Source organism: Gouania willdenowi, chromosome 13, assembly GCF_900634775.1.
Source record: "Gouania willdenowi chromosome 13, fGouWil2.1, whole genome shotgun sequence".
Taxonomy (NCBI): domain Eukaryota; kingdom Metazoa; phylum Chordata; class Actinopteri; order Blenniiformes; family Gobiesocidae; genus Gouania; species Gouania willdenowi.
In genome coordinates this window covers 5,775,336-5,799,100 of record NC_041056.1, presented here as the reverse complement: position 1 = coordinate 5,799,100, position 23,765 = coordinate 5,775,336, and the positions used below count along the sequence as shown (strand labels likewise).

The 23,765-nt window shown below is 38.3% G+C and overlaps 1 protein-coding gene across 2 annotated transcripts in view; it reads right to left on the bottom strand.

Annotated features, from left to right (window-relative positions):
- The window catches only part of nectin1b (nectin cell adhesion molecule 1b), a 114,627-nt gene that overhangs the window by 74,068 nt on the left and 16,794 nt on the right, over nt 1-23,765 (bottom strand). Inside the window, exon 1 of one of the 2 annotated variants that reach the window (XM_028464252.1) lies at nt 13,605-13,648. The exons of the other annotated variant lie outside the window; for it this stretch is intronic. The gene's annotated coding sequence lies outside the window, so the exon portion shown is untranslated. Of the gene's footprint in view, nt 1-13,604; nt 13,649-23,765 lie in introns of those variants that run through there. 2 annotated transcript variants of the gene reach the window in all.

The following is a 23,765-nucleotide window of genomic DNA, read 5'->3' as shown; positions in this document are numbered from 1 at the left end:
AAACTGCCACAGCTTTACTCACAGATGGCTGCAGTTATTGTTTATTGGGAGACGTTGACAAACGCACACGAGACGGACTGAGTCAACATTTCTGGTAGGAATGAATCAAAATAAATAGAAAAATATCATCCATTCAACTTTTCTTGACTGTAGCTGCTGTTCTCCTTGTTTTCCCCACAGCATTGACTTTCTCACAGACACATGTTAATGCTCGTCTTCTACTAATACCTCCAATACTTAATAACACGCAACAGGTGACCAATTTACAAATTTCTATTTACATGAACACACAATTTACCCCCCTTTGTTTAAATCTGCCCCGAGAGTCAAATGTCAAGAGCCACATTAGTGTGAACAAGATAAAACAAGTGCTCTTTATTTTTCTTTTATTGCATCTTAGCTTTGTAACAAACAGCTGGCTTCAGCTGTGCTCTGCTTATCAACGTAAAACACAACAGTGCTCTAATTAGCCAATCACGGCCTCATCTGTAAATGCTGTTATCACGCCTAATTGTTAGAAAATGCCTGTTGTTGATCAAAATCAACTAAAAATGTGTGAGGTTGTGAAGTTTTTGATTGTCAGTTTTTCTATATTACAAAAAATAAAACAAGAAACCAAAGCAGTCATGCCAATCAGCGTTTTCAGTTACAATTACGTTTACAATTACCCATGTTCAATTACTATCCAATTACAATTACAGTGACCCACATTTTTTCAAATTACAATTATTTTTACTCTACAAGTTAACTACATTTACGTTCTCAATTACTAAAGTTCAGTTACAATTAATCACAATTACTGAGCCTGAAATAAATAACCTAATAAAATGTAACCTTCCTCTTGTGTTAGCTTTCTTATTATAATGGCTCCTAAATCAGTAAATACACTAATTACTGTAAAATACACTAAAAACAAATATAGGTTTTAATATTCTTGCTGTGGGTGTCTGAGTCTTATTTGTGTCAGTAGAGCCCTCCATTTATACACTTTTCTAAATGGTAAAATGTGGGAAAGCTTGATTTGAAACACATCTTAATAACTGTTACCTACATATGTGTAGAACTGCACAATAGAACTGTAATATCGTTCCCCAGTTTAGTGTTAAATTATAACTGACATTTTTTATAGAATTTTCATGGCAATTACAATTACAAAGTTAATTATATAAACTCAATTAAAATTTAATTATGATTATGACAGTAACAGATTTTTTTTTAAATTACAGTTACAATTATAATTATGCCATAATTCTAATTAATTATCAATTACACGATTACAATTATAATTGAACTCAACCCTGGTGCCAATGCATGGCTGATGATTTATATTCCAAAATGGTCGACTGTGGAATATTTCTGAATTGACTGTAATTCCAATGATAGCGACGGTTCTATCTGCTACCCATTTCAACTTTTTTAAACCCAATTCCACCTCTTTCATGCTTAATGCAAATGTTCAGCTATTGCTAGGTTAGTGCTAATGCTAGGGTAACACCAATGCTAGGCTATTACTAATACTAGGCTAATGCTATTGCTAGGCTATTGCTAGCGCTAGGCTAATGCTAGGCTAATGCTAACATTAACATTAAGCTAATGTTAACGCTAGGTTAATGCTAACGTTAGATTAATGCAAAGCTAATGCAATGCGGGCGGGGCAGCACCTGCCTCCTTAATTGCATTTTCTTCAGGAAATGCAAATATTCTAGTTGTAATTAATCATCAATTACGCGATTACAATTATATTTGACCCCAACCCTGGTGCCAATGCATGGTTGATGATGTACATTCCAAAATGGTAGACTATGGAATTTTTCCAAATGTGGTTTAATACAATGGCAATGATAGTAACAGTTCTATCTGCTCAATCAGGCCTTGTTCCTGTCCCTGACTTTGAGGAACATTCAGCTATGGAGACAAGCGTGAGGAGATTTTTAAAGTCGAAGCACTTGAGCGATCTAACAAGTGAACTCTGGGATATTCCGTGCAGCATTGGGCTCAGCTCAGCTCCATGGATGTCACTTTAAGTAATCACAAACCCTCAGACGGTGCTATCAATTACATAAAGCTTCAGTGTTTGGCGCGCTTACCCCTAAATCTGAGGAAACAAATTGACACAGACTAAGCTGACATTTTTATTTTAGGAAGGCTGACAGTTAAAGTAATTAGACAAGTTGCTGTCGAGCACTCACTCAACGCTACAGAATGCGTCTCCCACCATCGCAGTGAGTGCCACAAACTGTGAACTGTGATCTTTGTTTTTATGGAGAACAGAACAGAGACGGCCTCGACTGACTCTGCTTGAATCCAGTTTAGATGATTGAACACCCTTAGGTTTCAGCGGAATATAATATAACTCCAGACTTTTGGAAAACACACAAATATAAACAAGAGTCCAGATAGATTCCATTTAAAAATGTAAATTAAAAAAAAATAAAAGCCTCATTGTTTCAAATTTCCCTGACCCCGTTTTAACACGATCTGATCCCGATGAATAAAAACAACCTCATTAACATCTCATCATCATATCTTAGCGTTCGATAAGGTTTGGAAGCGGGTAAAACCGCAGCTCAGCAGGATTTCATCAGGTGTGTGTGTGGACGACGTCCTTGGGACCGTGTTGTCCTTGACTGACCTTGCTGAGGTAATCACCCCCGAGCCATTTCCACTGACATGTTTACCCTGAGTGCATATACCCCGCTTTGGGTGGTTCGGGGAGTTGTGTTGCAGATCCTCTGAGGAGCCAGAGAGGTAGAAAACCGTGCAAATACTGTAGGTAGTGGAATAAATATGGAAAGAAAGAAAGCCTTTTAAACCCTGACTGAGCAGAGCAGGTCTGTTTTATATCTTTGGACAAATTATGTGCCTACGTAATAGCTGGAGGTAAGTGTAGCTTATGCTAAATGTTAGCTAACTCACTTTAACTAAAACTCAACCCTTACTGGAACTACTGGTATGAGAGTCTGATAGAACATACTTTTTTCTTACCATATTTTTGCTCCTTTTAATGCACTTTTGCTACAATACTCCCATTTTGCCACTTCTCCATCAAATTTCAATGCATTTTTCCCACTTTTAAGGCATTTTAGGCACTTTGAAACCATTTCTATCACTGTCCCCACCCAATGTCGCATATTTTAACCTCTTTTCACCATTCAATTTAGCCGGTTTAAAGTAAGTGTTCCTAATTTTTAAATTACATTACCCAACTCCTCATTTCTGCCACTTTTAGGCCAATATTGACACTTTGAACCTTTTTTTTTTTTTTTAACACTTTCTGTTTTTGTCCACTGTAATTTGAATATTATTCAGATCAATAAATAAATGTGGTTATCACAGATTAATTGAGTGATGAACTATCATTTTGCTGACTTTATGGACGGACCCCAAAAAGCTTTCCCCTTTATCCCACCTTATAGACCCTATCTCCACATGACTGTTCTTCAGTGTTCATGTCTGTGTTCAACCACCTTCAGGTACAGTGGGGGTCCCCGGTCTCAGTGATCCAGTAACATCTGATAGAGTTAGCAGAGATAATCAGAAAACACGCATTTCATCAACCATGTTGAAAGAAGAGCCCATTTTAAAAATATCATTAGTTCACAATTACAGCACAATTCATGCCTTCTGCTAAGCCACGCCCACAAACTCCAGGCAAAATAGCTTAATTAGTGTCACCTACAATGTTATATTTAATGTTTTTCTGCTTGTTCTCGTTTTCTCTTACATCCCATACTTGTTTCCTCACTACCCTCAAAGAAAATTTAATTTCTTCACTTCGTATCACTATCTCAATACGTCAACTCTTTATTTAAATTTTATTTAAATGCTTTAGATTCAAAATTAAATCAACTGGACTAAGCTCCCCGCTTTGAGAACCGCGTGGTAAAAGCAGCCAATTGCTATTTTCCATTAAAGCGATGCTGCAGTGGCATGAACTTGGGCATTTACTCGATTATGAGACAGCGAGGTGAGAGAGAGAGACAGATGAGTACTCCCCCGTCCCTCCGAGGATTGTTCTATAACATAATACCATTTGCCGTGCTTCTGTGTGTATTTTTAGCCAGATGTGGCTCTCTGCAGTGTGAGTGCTACACCAACGCTGACAAACAGTGCACACTGGGATGAAAAAAATAGCTGCTAAATGATTTTTTCTTTTTTTTTTTAAAAAAAGCGAGAGGGAAACTTTTGAAGCTTTAAAACAGCTTTCAGATAAAGCATCCCCAGAACATGCCTTAGCAGGATTATATTCAGTGCAATACTATCTGTTATTTTTTCAATTTTCGGCTAAAAAACAATTTTTAAAATATGACTACAATGGCACGCTAAGTGCATGCCGGGCAGCGAGGCAGGCAGATTTCCCCGGTGCTTTCCTAAAAGCTGCATGAATTGATGCTCCAGTGCTTGTGTGAGCCCTACAACCGAAAAGGTCATTCTCGGGTGAATTTTTCATAAAAACGAGACTGAAACTTCTCACTTGCTCTTTTTGTTGACTGAGTGTGTTAGAGATGCACCAATAAACCTGATATTAATGATATTTGCGGCAGAAAAGAACAAAATAGAGCCTACGAATGAGGTTGATGGAGAGTGAGGAGAAAGCTGGATCAAATGGGAAATAGAGGAGGGAGAAGCTTGTTTGGCTCCTGCGCAGCAATAGAGGAGAACCGAGCATGTAGCGCATGAAATTTTCATACGAGCATCAGTGCACAGCTTAGAACTGCATTACGGAACCAAAGCTGCGGAAAATATCCTTGAGGAGCAGCTGAATACAAACGCGGCTTATTTATAGACTGCGAAGAGAGCAAATTTGAATGATTGAATTAAGCTAATTAAAGGATAGTGAAGGACCATCAGGCAAAACGTGTATTTATTTTTAAAAAATGATACGCCATTTATCTATAAGGTGCCACAGTATTCTTTGCAATTTACACCTACAGCTTTCTCGTGTACGTATGTGTATTAGGAATGAATGAGCGTGAAGCTTAATGATTATGCCCTTGATGAAGAGTGCTAAGTTTGAGCTGAGAGCTCTTCTACAGTGTAGATCAGGCACTGGTTACGGATTCTTCAAACATCTCCAAAAACAAACCATTGTGTACGGACTGTGAGGGCCATTCGCTTTAAACAAAACTTGCTTTCATCGCCATATATTCCATAAAGAAGAGACCAGGGTTTGGTTTTGTCTTTGTTATCTGTGTAAAAACACACGCTGAGATACGGAATTGGCCTCGAGTTTGATCACGCTGAGCCTGTTGTGACTAGGCTGTCACAGACGAAGCCACAATACAAAGCATCTATATAAAACATAACTGTGCAATGCTCAAAATGTGCCCCAGTGCTACAACTTTCAGGGCTGCTTTTATTGTTAGGGCTGTGCAAAAGTAATTGAGGCATTTGGATGCCCACAATGGCAAGGACTTTTACAAAATATGTTGCTTTATAAAAAATAATGTTGATTAACAAAGCAGGCACAAACAAAAAAAACGTGTTTACAGTCAACGGCAAGCCAACAACAGAGGGCTTTCTGTGTAATACTAGGGTCATGTTCCCCAGCACACCTGCTATCCAGTCTTGGCACCTGTTTCAAAGATGCAGTTTAGCAGATGTACCGCAGAAGAGAACAGCACTGCAAAGTGAGTGTCGCAAAATAAAGCTCAAGCAAATGGACCGACAGGAATACAATATCCACAGGCAGAAAATACATCACATGTATTGAATGGCATTCAGGCTGCTTACATAACCCTGTTCTATAACTCTTACGGCCAAGAGTGACAAGGAAAGCACCTACACTTGTTTACTTGCCGGAGAGTTTGTCTTTTTTTTAATAGTCCACACGGGACAGGCTTTTGTTTAGGGTTAAGACAATACAGCTACACTTTTGAAGCTTGAAAAGCAGGAACATCTTTAGGGTAGCAATGTGCAACAATAAACACTAATGGAATGGATGGACAAAGAAAAAATGGTCATTCTTTCCCTGGGGTGTAAAGCATTGAACAAATGTGGTGAGTTTCTAGGCTGTTTGGGGAAAGCAATTTTTAGTTTAAAGTTCTCTTTAAATGTAAAATTGCCCAATTACAAAATAAGCATTCAATTGGACAAGTTAAGATGTGAAGTGTCTCTAAAAGCATTTTTGTCTCTTTTTTAATTTGTTGACCAAAGTGAGAACCAATTTTCAGTTTTAGTCAAAATTGCATCTCCCGCCTTTAAATATTGAATTGACCAACTGCAAAATAAGCATTTGATTGTTAGATGTGAAGAGTCTTTAAAAGCAATTTTTGCTATGTTTTTAAATTGTTAACCAAAGTTAGCCATTACGCTAGCCATCATCAGGTTAGTTTATGTTTGGTAATAAAACAGTAATAATGAAAACTGTGACCAAAAAAAAAAAAAAACCTTTAATGATAATGATCTATGTGCACAAGGTAGAGTAGTTTGAGAAGCTGAGCAGGTGTGGCAAAGATAAAGTGGATTAGAAATGACAACATTCACAGCTAAGGTTGAGCTGTTGGTGAGTAATGAACAAGAATCTTAATATAAATAGTTTAGACAGATGTGTAGAAGAGGCACTAGAGTGGAAATATTAATTTTACATTGTTGACATTAACTTTGATACTGGTGTGGAAGTTGCAGGGCGATGTGCTTAATTGAGGCAACATTCCTTTGAGTTTCGCTTTCCTCTCATACAAGACAAGAAGTTTCTTCAATTCTGAAACGGACTAGTTGGGAGGGTATAATTTGGGCTAAATACATCATGCAACCTAGACTCCTGACTAGTCTGTACTCAGAGGGAAATGACTTCAAATCCACAACTAAGCTACCAGAATCAACATGACCCAAATGACAAAGCAGTTTTAGGCTGCGTTCACACCAAATGACATTTTTTGGGGGGTTAAGTGACCAGATCTGATTTTTTAAAAGCAGTGTGAACACTTAAATCTGACCCATATCAGATTTCTTTCATATGTGGTCCTGAATCAGATACAGATTGGGCTTTTTCAATGCAACCTCGGCCAAGGCGGATTTAATGCGTGTTTGATACGTTGACGTCATTATTAACAGCTGGAGCTGGGACAGGCTTGACGTATCCACTGTTGAATCAATCCTTTTTCTGCACAAGAACATGGATTCTCCTTATATTTGATACCTGGATTATGTAAATAGATCCACTGTCTCATGCGCGCACTGCGCACCTGTGTGTGTTTGATGTGCACTGATCTGATGTTGACAGTAATGTAGTTTGTATGAAGAAAAATTTGGTTTCAATTGTCAGTTTCGGGTCGGGCACGAATATAAATACCTAACGTCTGTCCAACCTGTTGGTTTCGTTTTGCTCTGTCAGGTTTGTTTCAAAGCTTGAAGGTTCGTATCATAAATGGTCTGTGTTTAAAGGCAAAACGGCACCACAAAAAGCCAAAACAAAATATTTGCCTCTCTTCTTCTTTCTCCCCGTCCTCCTCTACCTGCTCATTCATTCTCTGACTCCCACTGCACAAAAACTTTGAGACAAACGCAACAGTGTGCATGCAGGTCAGTTTGGAGCTGCAAACATTTCACACTGGAGTCTGATACAGGTCACATTTTCAATGGTAATGTGAACGGACAAACAAAAAATTGAATCGAGCAAAAAATTGGAATGGAGCAATAAGGCATGCAGTGTGAACGTAGCATTAGTTTGCATTCATGATGCAAAAAATAGGAAATGGAGGGAGAGATCTCTAAATGGTGACTTTGCAAACAGGGAAAAGGAAACATTTTTATAGTGCTAAGCAGTTGAAAAATGACCCTATTAAATGGTCATTAGCCTTTGCGAGACACCTGAAGAATAGGACTATGTTTAGGTGTAACCACAGTGCTGAAACAGCATTCGATAAACTCCTCCCAAAAACAAACACATTCTTAATGGCAATAGATACTATACAAACACTCCCTCTTTAACAGCTATCCACATGTAGAAAACTGGTCCAAACCACCTCAGGGGGACTTTAACAGCTTTTTTCTAGAACGTGATCTTCAACTGGTTCAGCAGCTTAGTCCAGAGTTGATGTCACAGATGTCGCTCTGTTTTCCTCTTCCTCCCTCTCTTTTTGGTTTGGTGCAGACATGTGGGTGAGTTGGGTGTGGCCGACTGTGCCGCAGCTTACTCTCTGGCCGGAGTCATATGTAATTTCTACACGTTTCACTAACCACGACATGGCCAAGATGAGACGTTTGTAACCAGACGGTACAAGGACAGCCGCGCCTTCTTTGTGCAAACACGCTTTACAGTTTGACAGCCACTTTGTGCCCAACTTGTACTGATTCACCATATGTAGTTGTTTGTTCCAAAGCCTCGATAACCACACATTAAATCTAAATATCTGCATCAAGGACACTGAGCCTCGGGAGGAAAACTGGCGATAACGAGGCCTTCCATGTTTATCACTCAGTCATCTGCTTTGTTTGTTTTGTTGACGCTTATGACCTTTTTATGGCTTTCTTTTTTCTTGCACCACATATCAAGACATGTGATCAAGAATTCAGCAGCTACAATGAGATCACCTGTAACTTTACAATGGCAAAGTCTGTGTAAACAGTGCAGGCTGAGGGATATCAAGAATCTACTCAGGCATGGAAGATTTGCATGGCAACAGCTAAACAACAGCCCCATTCAGAGGGTTGAGCCTGTGGTATTAGAGGTTATTGTTTCATCAGCGGCAAAGAGACAGTTGGTTTGTCGTTGTAGTCGCAGGCTGAAACTTGCCCTTCCTGTCAGAGTTCCAGCCTGAACCTCTCAAAAAGGAGTGCAAGCAATAGAGCTGGTTGAAAAGAAGCCAGAGCTGTCATCTGATAAATGCATTGTGTGATTATTTATTTAAAACCCCCAGTTACACTTTGGCAGGCTAGCGTTCTCGAAGGGGGAAGGGCAAACAAAGCCGGAGAATACAGCACAGGCTGCAGGAGAAATTGTTCAGATCCCCTCATCGCTACAAATTCACAGCGTGTTGGTGACATTACAATTCCCGGAGCACAATTATAAGCTGCACTTAGAGAAAACCTCCACATTTATCTGTGCCACTTTCATATGATCTGTGGTATGTGTCTCCTAATTGGTCCGCTAACAGGAATGCCACTGAGCGCTCAAGTCGTATTTCTCAACCCAACTGCTGCTGAACCAGCAGTGTTCCAATTCTTTCCCGGGGCACGGTTGTTTGTTCTTGTAACACCTGCTCATTGGATGACTTCCTGCAGGTGAACCCCACTTTAATAAAACATCACCAATTCCAGCACGTGGCAGGCTTGTTTATACCTCAAATGTAGAGTAAGACGGAGGTCCCATCCTTTTGTGTGCCGCGGACCACTTTCATAGCCCACCAAGTTTTTGGGTGTGTGGGTTGTTTTTCGTGTGTAAAGTAAAGGATTTCTTCACACACATATGGACAAACTGACTACTTACATTGCAATTTTATCTCTAAGTTCCTTTATCTTATGTACGTCTTTATTTTTCTGTAAATAGCGCTTAGTTTTTAAACCTCATCTGTAATTATTTAACGTTATTATTTACATTTTATTGCACCCAATTTAATTGCATCACTGTGTAAAGACAATAAAAGTAAATTGTATTCTATTCTATTCTAAAGGAGACGTGAACGTAAAAGCGGAATTGAATGCGCATATATAATCTCAGTACAATGCACACTCAATCCATGACACCGGGACTAAATTGACCATGAACCTGGTGGTTGAGGACCCTAGACTAAGATGTATAATGCAAAATATGAATACAAATTATCTAAAAACATTGGTTTGTGTCATTTTTTAGGGTACAATCTATTCCGTTAGAGGTAGAAACTCATCATTGCTCTTCATTTAAGTTTCATTTACCCTGGAGTTCAGTTACTCTCTGAATTGTTGGGAGAAAATGAATATATGATTGAAAATACAATTAAACACACAAAAAAATGCTAATGAACTAAATAATTGCTGCAGTTTTTTTTTTCAATTTCCATTTATCATTAACCCAAATCCGGTTAATGGATACCAGAACATTTACCTAGAGCACTCATCAGGGTGCCTTGTTAAAATGTAAAGTACATAAAACTAATTACTTGCATGTGAGTGTATCGGCACTAATTTTCCCCCGCCTGCTCTCACTTCTGCACTCATGTTAGAAATGTGCTCAGGCCTTTTCTTTTTCTCATTCTCTCTACGTTTTTTCCGTACTTTCACTTTTCAATTTTCTTACTCAGTTATTTTGTTGTAAACACCAGCGGTCTCCTCCCCTCTGCTGTCACCAATCAAATTTGGCCCAGAGTCTTGAGAAATCATCAACGTCGCAACTGCTGTCAACACAAATTAGATCATAATTGCTACAGAAACACCCATTCACGATAGTCTTCCCCCCACACCTTCCCCCGTGCCTCACCATCTGCATTACTTCAATATTATTTATCATTTTATGCTGAGGAGGTTTACGTTCCCACACCTTAATAAACCCTCGCCCTAAACACAATGCACTGTGCTACTCTTCCTGTCTTCTGTTTTCCACATACAAAGGCCTCAACAATCCCAACATAATGCTTTGCCAACACTTCTGTGCTCCATTAGCGCATGGCATTCCACCACTAATTGCATGAATCTAGGTCTGCAACCTCTTTTACACCCAATCAGTGGGGGGGGCACAGGGGCGCTGTCTCTTGATTATATGCCACAGGAGCTGTTGCAGATGGAATGAGTAGCTCAGGTGGTTATTGAGAGGTTGGGGGCTCCTCTTACCCCTTGTCATTCGGTTTGTCGCCATCTCGAGGAGTAAAAATAGGTGGGGACGGAGGTTTAAGGGTGGACGAAGCCAATTATTTCCACCTTCCTGCTGCTCTCTGCCAGCAGACATGTAATCTTAAATGGCCCCAGTGATCGCTGGGCAGGCTTTGAGACCTTTGAGAATATGTTTTCACAGATGAAGCTGTCACAGGGAGCAGCTTGCAATCAGCAGCAGGCGTTTTCAATGCATCTCACCTGTTGCCCATTAAATCTCTATTCCAGGAATTAAGAACAATCCTCATTTACAGACACATTGTGCAGGGTTTTATCTAGGGATCACAGATGGTTTAGTTCTCTAAATTAGGGCTGTGCGATATGGACCAAAACTCATATCTCAATTTTTTTTTCCCAAATTGGCGATATACGATATAAATCTTGATATTTTACTATGTTCCACTTTTGGCATTTTCTCCTCTGAGGGACAGCATGTGTGAGTGAGTTCTGTAATGTGGCTTGATTAGATGAAGGTCTGGGTTAGGACAAACTCAGTGATCACCTAACTGTGATTTTCATGTTATTATGTGAAGAAACAAAAGCAGTGACTCCTAAAACAAGTATTTTAATACAAAATAAGCTATAAGATATACTGTATATCTAAAAAATCTGGAAAACTTGTAAAGAAAGACACTGTTTGACTGTACTCTATGAATAATAATTAATACTTGTATGATGTGATTGTATAAATAAAAACAAGTTTAAAATCTAGGCAATATTGTCATTTTCTATATCGCCAAAATGAAAAACTTGATATATCTTGAATCACAATATACTGTCCAGCCCTACTCTAAACACAGTTTACGCTTGCTCAGGGTTTCTTTCAGGTGAAATAATAAGTTAACCAAGGCGTATTTTCCTACGTATTTTTCTGCAGCAAAGAATGGTGAGTCGGAGCGAGGGTTGATGTTACAGTTAAAGGATCAGGTGATACTTTCTGACAAAATATGAGGCGACTTATGCTCCTTGGGTTATATCTATAAATAAAAAGCAGAGATGGGAGACAAAAAACACCTTGTACTTTACGGAGGAAGCTGAGTCAGATTTTGATGAGTCAACTTTTCTCTAAAAAAGCTGTAAATAAACAGTCTTCTCACATTTCTGTAGCAGCATCTGTGACTCTCAGTTCTATTGTGCATTAGTCCCACAATCAAATACGCCATAAATCTGGCAGCCACTGTTGCAATATGTGTAATACAGAAGCTCCTTCTTTTAGCACTTTAAAAGCCAAGGCTGCTAAATAGGTCCATATCTTTGCTAACGTCATGACTCATACATTTGTGGAGGAAAACTGCTGTAAAAATTTAAAAAAAACTTGTGAAAAAGCTCAAATACTTGTATGTTTTGCATAAATTATAAAAAAAAATTTTTCTCAACAACGCAATCGTGTTACATTAAAGCTGCTAGGGTTGATAAGAATTGATTAATATGTTAAGGTTTCATTGATTGAGACAATGTTTTGCAGGAAATGTACTTGCTGATCGCTTTGATGTGTCCTTGTCAGTTATTTCTGGGCGTGGCCGACTTGACAGTTCTGTCAGGCTCGCCACGCCCCCTGTTGCCCGATGGGTCTCTGGAGAAGATATCATCGGAGAAAAATAACCTTAAAATATTAATTAAAAAAAAAGACAAAATGAATTTTCTGGAATCAATAGGAATGAAGGTAAAACACTTTTGTGAATCTGCACCAAAGTTTTCCGATTAAAATATATATATATATATATATATATATATATATATAAAATGCTGGTTGGTTGTCTGTCTGTGTTGCCCTGTGAAGGACTGGCGCCCTGTCCAGGGTGTACCCCCGCCCAGCGCCCTATGAGAGCCGGCAGACCCCCGCGACCCTGATAAATGGGAATAAGCGGGTATGAAAATGGATGTATATATATATAGTCCCTAGCAGCTTTAAGTACATGAAAGTCATATTGACGAAACTAAATAAATGTAAACGTAACTAATAGGTTTAGTATCAGCAGTCAAAGATAAGAATGATAAGATCATTTGACCACAACCTTCTCGCAGACAAACAAAGCCACTCCACATCTTTAGATCTCCACACGTGTATCAGCGTGTTGGCTCCAGGTAAACATTTTGTTACTTGCTGGAGCGTAACTCTTTTTTTCCAAGGGTCTCTCTGCTTTTATCTGTATTCTAATCACTGTTCAAAGAGGTATATCTTAAAGCCACCTCAGATCTATTTATACCACATGTTTCTTTCACTAGAGGCAAATCAAGACAAGTTTCTCCTCCCGTTAATGGATCCGACACAATGAGACTGACCGGACGTCAAAGGTTCAAAGAAAAGGGGGCTTTGAAAAGAATTCACGTAATTCTTTTTCATTTCCTGCTGGATACGTATCAGTGACAGTTAATTCATATTCGTGATCACCATAAATGAGCACAAGGTTCTTTTGTGCTAAAAAAGTAAACTCAACTGAATAGTTTGGGATGTGTGTAAAACTTTAATCAACGTGAGAAAATGTTGGCCTCAATCATAGAGAACACAATGCCTAATCCAATAAGATGACTGTGTTCACCTGCACTGACAGTTTTTACATAAACACACAGCTGATACAGAGCCAAAGAACAGCCCAGGCACACCGAGCCGGAAATGCAACTTTTGCTAATGACAAAAGTTGTGCAATGTGATAACTTTTCCCAGAATCCATGTTCCGAAAACTGACACGAGCAGAGATATGAAATGAAAGCACGTCTTATTTAAAAGGAGTTTTAACTGCAGCTCAGCTTCGGGGCATCGGAAGGAAAAGAAAACAAGTAAACTGAAGCAGAACTGTAAAAGATATCTTACTTACTGTTCAGATCTATTTTCACTGATCAAAGGAAAGCCACAAAGTCAGGTTCACACCTGCATGAATTAAAAACAGAACTGAGGGCATAAATCGTTAGAAGCACAACTTTACATAACTTTAGTCTGTGGGGTTTTCTGAGCATTTCAAAGCAGTATTGTTTCCTTCGGAGGTGACTTACGATTGTTAAACCTCGGGCCTAAGAGGTGTGAAGGACTGTGTTGTAATCTGATTTGGGGATGGGCCTTTCAACCAAGTCAAGCCTTGTTGTCTATGGAAAACAGCCCCGTCAGGACCTGTGGGAAGCCCCCTCCACCCTCTTTGTGTCACTGTCATTTAGCGTCTCCACTGGCCTGTCAGAGAGAATGCCACCCTCGCACTGGCTGCTAGCCCTCAGATGGAGACAGGATGCTGAACAAAGGCCCTGCAGGATGATAGATGATGTTATACAACGACCACTGTTTTCGTCAGATAGCGGATACGGCGAGATGTCACGGCTGACATCGGTTGACAGATATGATTCTGAAAAAGGGCTTCTAGAGCAAAGGCCCAAGAGTAGGAGCAAGGATGAAAATCAAAGAAAAATAGGACGAAATCTATGAATTACATTTTTAACTTTAAAAATCACCCCAATCCAAGTCCTTAGGACTCTTTATTGGCCATATTTGATGCTCTTCTCCTGTGCCTTGCATATAGGAAAGCATTCATGTTTTTGTCAAGAATGACGACGACAAAATTATACCACTGTGACGCCCTTTCTTTCATGACGGTAACAAGACAGTGACAAGCTAAACATGCCTCTTTTATGGCTAAAACATGATGATAAATGAGTCAGTTTTCGTTGACACTGCAAGACTAGACAACGACATTAGTAGGTGGCTTGTCAGAGTAAAACTCATACTAAGTTTAAGGTCAAAATGAGTATGTAGTGCGTTCACATTAGATAGTATGAAAAGATCGATAAATACCCGGATGTATACTATATCAGGAGATTTTTTAAATATGCGCAGTAGGCACACTAGTCATACTCAACTGCCCCGTGATGCATTGCGAGCGTAATGTAAAATCGTCCTGGGACCAGCTTCAAGCTAAAAATCAAACATGCCCTTTTCAACACAAAAGCATCTCTTCTTGTCTTCCATTACTTTTTTTTTTAACGCTTTTGTAAATAGAGCTCTTGTTTTGAAGTTAACCAGTGGTTGGTCTCCGAAAATCTCCGAAATGTCAGCATGAAATGTGTTTGTGCGAGTTTTAAGAATTAAATGAGCACATGTTGATATTCTACTTGGTCAGTTTCTCGCTTAAAATGCTTTCAGAACTTTCAAAGATGGCAAATCAACGGAGATATTTAGCCTCAGTGTGGTTCAGGTTTTTGTTGTAGATTCAAAATGTATTTTGAGAAACTTGGAAATATACTTCAGTGGGAACAGTCATATAGTATATAACGACAGTATATACTCATTGGGTTTGTAATGTATAGTACGGAGTGTGCCATTTCCAACACAGCCTAAGACTAAAGCTAAGATGGCTGCCAAAAACAACCCTGTAGTAAAGCCATACAGTTTAATTTTAAAAAAGTAGAAAAGACTTAATCTAAATTGAACTGAATAATATCTCGAGCCACTCTGGCTGAGATCACAAAGTAGAAAAGACCATCGCTCAGCCACAGCGACACCATCCACAGAAGAGTTGTGGACAGCAGATGTGACGTTCTGTTTACTCACACAGCAAATGTGGAATAGACTTTTAAACGGAATCTTCTCAGTGATGTTCACCAAAGAAAATAACAAAGAAAAAAAAGTGTTTTGCTAATGTATAAATAGCTCTGCAGCACAGCTTCTGCTTACGTGATGAGAAATGAGTCGGGAGCACTTTAGAATCAGCACTTTGTGCCCTGCGACACTCCTCCACACCACAACCATCACTTACCCCCACTCTGTATGCACAGTGCGCTGAATGTTGAACAACTGTGCCTTGTCGGTGAGCTTCAGCACCCAAAGGGATTGTGTGTGTGAGTCATGGCCACTAGCTGGCCTTATACACTATGACAGATCAGGCCCACGGTGAACAGAACAAACGCCATCATGGCGCACTTACAAACACGAGCATTAGCTGTCTGAGTAGGCAGCCGCATCTTAAGAGAGGCTTTCAAACGGAGGGAATTGGCACTTTAGTCGCACAAAATGCATAACGGAGAAGTGAGAAAGGTGATGAGTGAATAACAGACTGAACAGGAACTTAACTTCAGCAACAGCGGCTTGTTATGCCGCTCATTGTGTTTGGGGACAATGCAAGGGCCAGAGATAACACTGATGATACTTCTCACTGTGTATCAAATCAAATTATTTTTTTTTAGAAGATTTCATTTTCATTTGTCAGACACGGAGAAAAAATGTCTTCTCTTCAGACAAGTGCAAAACACTGTACCCCAGCTAAATACTCCCAGGAGACAACACAAATAAAGTTTCCATCTTAGATACAGGATAGTGGACAGAGTAAAGGGACAGAGGCTTTGGTTTAATGATGACTGAACAGAGCAGTAGTGACCTTTACAATAGGGGGCAGTGTGCCACACAATAAGCAACAACACTATAGCATTGAGGAACATTTGCTTTGTTCTCTCTTACAAAATCATGTACATATTCACTATTATCTTCAACAGTTGGCATGTTATTGGTACCCTTGTCAAAGTTACAGCCACACTCAAATTTGCAGTGGTATAGGTCACTCTGTCTTTCATTTAAAGTCCAAGTCAAGCAGAAATAAATTTGTGTTATCACGTCACAGAAACATGTGTCATTGAACACTGAGCAAAATTTAAAAGATGTAAAAAATTGCAAAGTATATAAAATTAGGTCTCAAAACCATGGACACTGGGGGCATGTCAGTTAGCAGCACGGGAAGAGCGGCGCCTCTGTGTACTGCGTCTATGGGAGAGAGCAGTTTGAAAGCGGCTCCAGCATCGATAGTGCTTCTCCCATTGGTTTTCCAAAAGTGCTCGGACCGGGCCAAACAAGGTGTCAATGGAAAAGTTCCGGGTAGAGTCAGAAATGCGCCCGCTAGAGGCGAAACATAAAAAGTGCTAATTTCATGCAAAATATGGCACCAGTGGACACGTTTTATTCCTGAGTACGAATATGTGGTTTGTTTTCGGCTGGGGGCCGAATTGTGCCCGCTGGAGGCCGCGAAAGTTGGGTGTGCTTCAGCAGCAGGTTTGGGTTTATGCTAATAATGGCTCCTTTACGTAACGCAGCTATGATTTCTGACCCGCCCATTAAATCCTGAACACAGAAATTTAAAACACAGTTTGTGAAGCCTAGCTCCACAATTACATTATAAATGGTTGAATGGCTTTTTACATGTTTTTACATGTTTTTTTTTTTTTTGCTAAGCTTGAAAATTGAGTTCATTCAAAGTTGAAAGACTTAATTTAAATATACTGTCTATGTATTAATAGTACCAAAACTAAATAATATCTATTACAAGCTTCAGTCTTAAGTAGAAAAATGTGATTAATTGCAATTAATTACAGAAAATTGTACAAATAATTAGTTATCACTCATCACTGTCCATTTTTAAAACTTGTCTTAAAACCCTTACATTCCTTAGCTTTGAGACTCTGCTCTTGTTTTAGTGTGATATGGTCTGTCTTTAGTCACTGTTTTGCAAAATAGTTGCTTTGTGTGTTTATTCTTGTTTTACTTTGCTTATTTTATTAATTCCAGCAAGTTCATTTTGTCTTCTTTTTGAAATAATATGTTCAGGTTTCATTTATAACTTGTTTCAGGAAATTTACTTTAAAACTTACTTTTAAATTTCAAACTAAAATTCATGGAAAAAGTAATCTGAAAAAATGAAACAACACGTTTGCTTATTTTGTTGTCCTGTTGTTTTTCTCTATTGTTTAAAGTACTTTGTGTCAGCTACGGCTTCTATGCGAGGATATGAGAAATTGTACAACTCGGGGTTGGGAAGGCGAATGTGACGTATTCACGTCTATCTGGAAAAACACACAACAAACCTTTTATTTTTATTTCCAACATAGAAGACCACACATGAGAACTGTTTTCATCTTTATTTTGATTGTAGTTTTGAAGCAGCAGTAACAATGTGTGACAATAACACACTTTGGTCCATGGAGCGGAAGGGAGATAGAAACAAATCACTGGTAAATAAAGCCCAGTAAATCTCCAGAAAACAATAACCAGTAATAAATAGTAGCTCTAACAACTGGTACAATGATAAACTTGTTGATATTACAGCCTGTGAATGCAGTACGGGGACGCGCATTTACTCTCCCCACCCCCGGGTCTTAGTATCACACGTCCGATGAAGCCAGTTCCGTTTTCCGATGTCCGTGTGCGTAATAGGGTCATTCTCACGAAACCAATACAATACCATGTCCGTAATGATTGTAAATATAGAATGTGAAATGTAGTTATATGACTTAATACTATAATAAAGACAAGAATTTTCTCTATCTTGCACAAAGATTAATTTCCAAATAAGAATACATTATTTTTGAATTTTATTGCATTTTCTACTTAAATTCTCATTACCGCAACTTGTCCAGAGCTGACTGAATGCATGTTATGTTGTAATTTAAACAGATTATCTGGAAAAAAATAATGTAATCTAGATGTTTCCCAATGACAAAAAAAGTATCAACTGAATATTTATGTATATTAATTATTTAAATATTATGGAAAATATAAGTGTCTCTGACTGATGTTCTCATCCTCCGCAACAGTTTTGAAGGACTGTTTACAAACACAAATAATTTTAATGAAGTTTGATTTTGAATGAAGCAACACATCTTCTAGTACGTTTAAGATGGCGACAAGGTAAATAAAACTCCTTATATTTCTCCATTTAAAAGTTAAACATTCTGTTGTCACAATGCAATTCCACAGTATTGATTCTCATTACCGATATCGTTATTTCTACAATAAGAAAAATGTTAGTTTTAAAATGTTCTTTGAAAATATACTAAGTTAGTTTTTAAATTTTGTTCATTGACTAAATATTTGCATCGTCATTGTGGCTTTGCTATTGTTAGCAAAACATGCTATGGCTACTCATCCTCCGAAACACCATTCTCACTTACCGCTACAATTTAAGTCCAGTTGCAGCAGAGAGAACTTGTGTTTTGGTAATGAGAATGTAACCATACAAACTATATTTTTAACTAGCCTAACTATTATAAACTAACTTGGTATTTTCCTTAATGTCCTGTTTCATTGCATCATCGCAAGCGCGGCATCGCGACAAGTTGAGCAAGCGCAGAACGACTTAAACTTAAAGCGGAATCAAGTGTTGACAAATTTTGAATAAACCAGCCACCTAATTTGGATTTAAGTTTAATTCGGAATTATATTTGTATTCAGAACGAAGTGTTTACAAGGTCTGTTTAAAGAGGAATTAGCTTTTATTCTGCTTTAAAGAGGAATTAAAGCTCCCATGTAAATGTGGCCATTGTTTTGACCACAAAATACTTCCCGTCCTCTCAACACAAGTAGTTGTGCTTCCGTTTACATTGCTCTCATAGAGGACTTGTAATGAAATGTCACATTTTTCCTCAACCATTGAATGGTTTTTTCCTTTGATTGCACACAAACTGCAGTTGGTGTGAAAGGCAAGAGGTCAAAGGGTCTTAACACAAGGAATCCAAGCGCACTTTGAGTGTGACACACCTGGTGATGGTGACACAGACCTCTAGATGAGTGTGATTAACCCCCTGGCCTCGCTGCTTTGTATTCTCCTGACTGCATCTGCTCCTGCAGGAGTTAATGTACCGGTGAACAGCTGCAATCTTTGAAGGTCTACCAGGGTTTTATGTGACTTCCATGAGGTTGACACGGCTTTGTATACAACAGCAGAAGATGAATCTGCTCAGGCATTAGAGTCGGAAAAGACTGCGTGTCGACATTTGTGCTTACGTATCAACCGAAAGGGGGCAAGCCACTCGCAAAAAGGAAATGAACCCCTGTGTTTACCAAGTGCCTAACTGCTTTTTTCATTGCAGAGTTTAAGCGCTTTGGAGACGGGCGGGGTCGCTGAGGCGAAGGGTAATAAAGTGTCAGGTCCTTTCTGAGGGATAAATATATTACATCTCTCTACTCAAAGAAAGCAAGCATCTACTATTTATTTCTCACTGGGTACCCCCCCCCCCCAACCACAGGATAAAAAAATAATTTCTATGTTTCTGCAGTATATGATATAGCAATCAATTAGCTATAAGCGGCGTCATGTGAAGGGAAAGCTGCAATCTGATGCTGCAGAACGCACAAACGACTACGTGCTCGTGTACACAATCAGGTCAGCACGTGACCACCCCCCCTCACCCACACCCGCACCCCCTCCCTCCTAGAGCTGGCGACAAACACAGCCCCTCTGCGGCGCTCCGGGCAAAGCGTTAAGGACCATCTGACTGAATCCTTAACACGGTGTTTTTCAACCTTTGGGTCGGGATCCCAGGTGGGGTCACCTGAAGCTTAAATGGGGTGACCTAAAATGTCTAATATTTGATAGAATTATTAAATAAATTACTGATTAAATGTTTATTTCTGACATTTTTAAATAATTGTTCTTTTACAAATTAAAACACAAAAAAAAAACATCTGTATTCTACTTTCACTTTGCCAAATATAAATCTAGTTATTACTAATAATATTAATAATGATAAAATGCAGTATAAAAATATACAGTATAACAAACTTGATCAAAAACACTCATACTGGGCTCAACCTTAGACACGTTGTTCCCAAATACCTGTTTTATGGAATTTCCACTCACCTCTTCCTCTGTTCACAGCCACCACCATTATTCCTAAACCACACACTGGTCACCAAACTGGCTTGACAACACAACAATAAACACAATATACACAACCACAATTTCACATCGCATCACTTAAAACTATTCCTCACCCATTCCATATCCTATCTTGTATCCCTCTTCCCTGCTAACTTCCCCACCCCCCTCCAACCCCTCACCTTGGTGTAACACTGCCCTCTCTTTTTTACATCCTCCCTTTAATAAAGTATTTCTTACCCTTCCCTAGGGAGGGCTGGTGACGGTCACAATTATGCAATGAAATAAATAAATTTATTTAATTGCAATAATAAAATATGCATTGCTGTCAAAAGATTGCACTTCTTGTAGTGTTAACCTTCGAAAGCATGTGCAGACAAGGTAAAAAAAAAAAAAAAAAAAAAAAAAAAAAAAAAAAAAAAAAAAAAAAAAAAAAAAAAACGAATTCTAGAAAAAAAAATGTTTTTAGGGTCCACCATAAATTCTTGATATCAAAATTGGGTCAAAATCTAAAAAAAAGGTTGGAAACCACTACATTAACCTGACATATTGCAAAGGAAAAACTAATAAATACTCACCAACCAATGTCACACAACACAGGGAAACTTATTAATAATTCAAATGGGCACTCACTAACTTAAAGGTTATAAATATTTTGAATTGGATTATTTTTCATTATATTTGTGGGATTTTTTTTTTTTTTACCTTTTTCATTTATTCTACATCAACTGGCTCTTGGTTTTGAGTAACTTTCCTTGGTATTCTCAAAGCTGACAACTTCACTCGGTCTAATAAAACATTAATAAATTGAGCAAAGTTTCAATCATATCCTACAAGACCAAACCAGTTAAGAGTGTTCATCAGCTCAAATTAATTAATCATCTAATTTCGCTGGTCTTTTTCTCGTAAGGCTTCGATGTCAGACTCAGACGCACTAAACATAATAATAACTTTTAATTGATGAGATAAAAGTAACAAGAGCACAAAATGTTCAACACCCCTCTGTAATTTCTTCTAAAGGCTGTTTTCATGTGAAAAGAAGAAGTCAAAAAACAACAATGACTCGACACGGCAAACACGCAGAGGCAAGTTTCCAACCCTGTAAATACAGCTTGACAATTATGTGTCTCACGATTAAAATTGATGGAGAAATGAAAATGCATGGATGGAGCCCTCTTATTATTTTGTATATTTTGGTTTCCAACGCAAAAAAAAAATCAGCAATGAGTCGTAACAAAGGGTTTATTCATACCTGGTTAAATCCAAAGACGCACCCAAAGTGTGCGTTTATCTCAAAAAGTAAATAGGATTTTCAAATGGTAATTTTCCTTTCTCCTCCTCTTAAACCACAGACATTTGACGAGAAAATTCAGTGTGTGTGGGCAAGCTTCAAAGTCACACCGACAAATGTCTGATGGCTGACTCTTGCATAGCCCAGAGGTGAGGAGGGTATTGTTGTACTTTTACACAGCGCACTATTGGTGCATTTTCTTTAGGTGATATACCGTGTTCATGTGGAATAACTGTGCCTTTAAAACAAAGACAACCTTGATATTGTATAACCCACACATCACATCAGATGAATATTTTATCCTCCTTCTTACTGTAGGTGTTATAGTAAATATAACTTTGGACACGTACAGTATTCCATGTGTGATTAAAGAAGTAGCATTTCATCAGTATTTATTTTTTTCTAGTTTAAAGTCACTGATTCAAAACTGGTTCAGCTTTGTCTCTCATTAGGGACAGCACATGTGAGTGACTTGTTTTAGATCAGGAGCCTGGGAAAACCTCATACTGTATATAAGCAACTTTAATCACAGTAGGGACCACAATGTTTGAGTGTTGTTTTGTTGTTTTTTTAATTACATTTTTTTTATTTTTCTTGTATTTTTATTTTTGTGTATTTGTGTAATTGTTTTGTGTGTCTTTCTTATGTATTGTGTTCTTAAAATTTTCCGAATCTCATGACGTTGCACAAGACCTCTCAGTCGAGCTTGATTTCTCAAGATTTGGCGAGATTAAAGCGTACCGTTTCGTACTGCACGTCAAAAGCCAAACAAAAGAAAACTATTTACTAAATTTAGCCTAATTAATTCCAAAAGGCATTTTTGGGACATGTTTTTTTTGTGAATTTTAATTTGTTAGTATTTACATTTGAATAAGGAAAATAAAACAAAAATGCAAATAAAAATAAACAGAATATGGGAATATATAAAGCGGGAAACCAGAGACTCAATGTATGGCACAATCTCAACCCACACTCTGACAAAAAAAAGTAAACTATAATATTATTTTTTTTAAACTTGATCAATAAGAGTATATTAATCTTGATTGTAGTTAACGCTGAAAAGATAATTTTTTGTCTATAATGTTAAAAGGGTGAAATAGATTGTCTTCAAACAAATTAAAAGACCTCGGAAAAGCAAGTTATTTTTTTTCAAAAAAGTATTTGTTGTTGGTGTTTTTTAAATTTAAGCACACCATACAGAGACGAAGAATGATTATTGTGATCTGGTTTTAGACCTTGTTATGCATAGTTGGTGACCCCTGATTCTGATTTAAACACTGAGGGTCCTAAATGGAAAAATAACAACTATGACACTATTAAAAAGCAGAAACACTTAATAATTCTAGTAAATAATAATAATAATTCTGCCTTCTTTTTTGAATATGTCACGGTTTCATTTTATACAACTAATTTCAGGAAATTTACTTTGATCTCCTGTCATATTTCGACTGCCAACTGTCAGTCTTCCTCAGAGGTGTCTGCTGATTGCTTTGATGTTTCTTTATGAGTTCTTTAAAAAACACTTAAACTGAGGATTTCACCACCAAATGAAGCCCATCATTGAGGAGGTTCTTCCCTGTGACATCCGAGCCTCCTAATCTCCGTGGTAAGTCGTATTCTCATGGCGGCGCCTCTGCTTGATTTATTCCCGACATGTGAAAGGCAGTTGTGGATGTCAAGATTCCCCGGACGCTCATTCACCAATGATCAATTTCCCCCCGTCTTCCATCCCCTGGCCTGACCTCACACATCAGCATCAATCCAACACAAGTAAATACAGTGAGTGGCTTAATGCATTTCTCTCTCTCCAGGGATTCTGCGAGCCTGAAATGGCAGCAGACAAATAAATAATTCTTTAAGATGAGGAAATGGCTTGCTTTTAGTTGAATTGTGAACAACCGTTCTTCCACATGCTGTTCATAAACAGGGAATAACATTCTCTTTTGAACAACACTTAAGTCGGCCTTGAAGCAGCAGTTTATTCGAAAATCCTCCGCAAGAAACCAAAGTGTGTTCCTTTGTGACGGGCAGCCTACAAAACAATAATCATTTCAGCATGACAA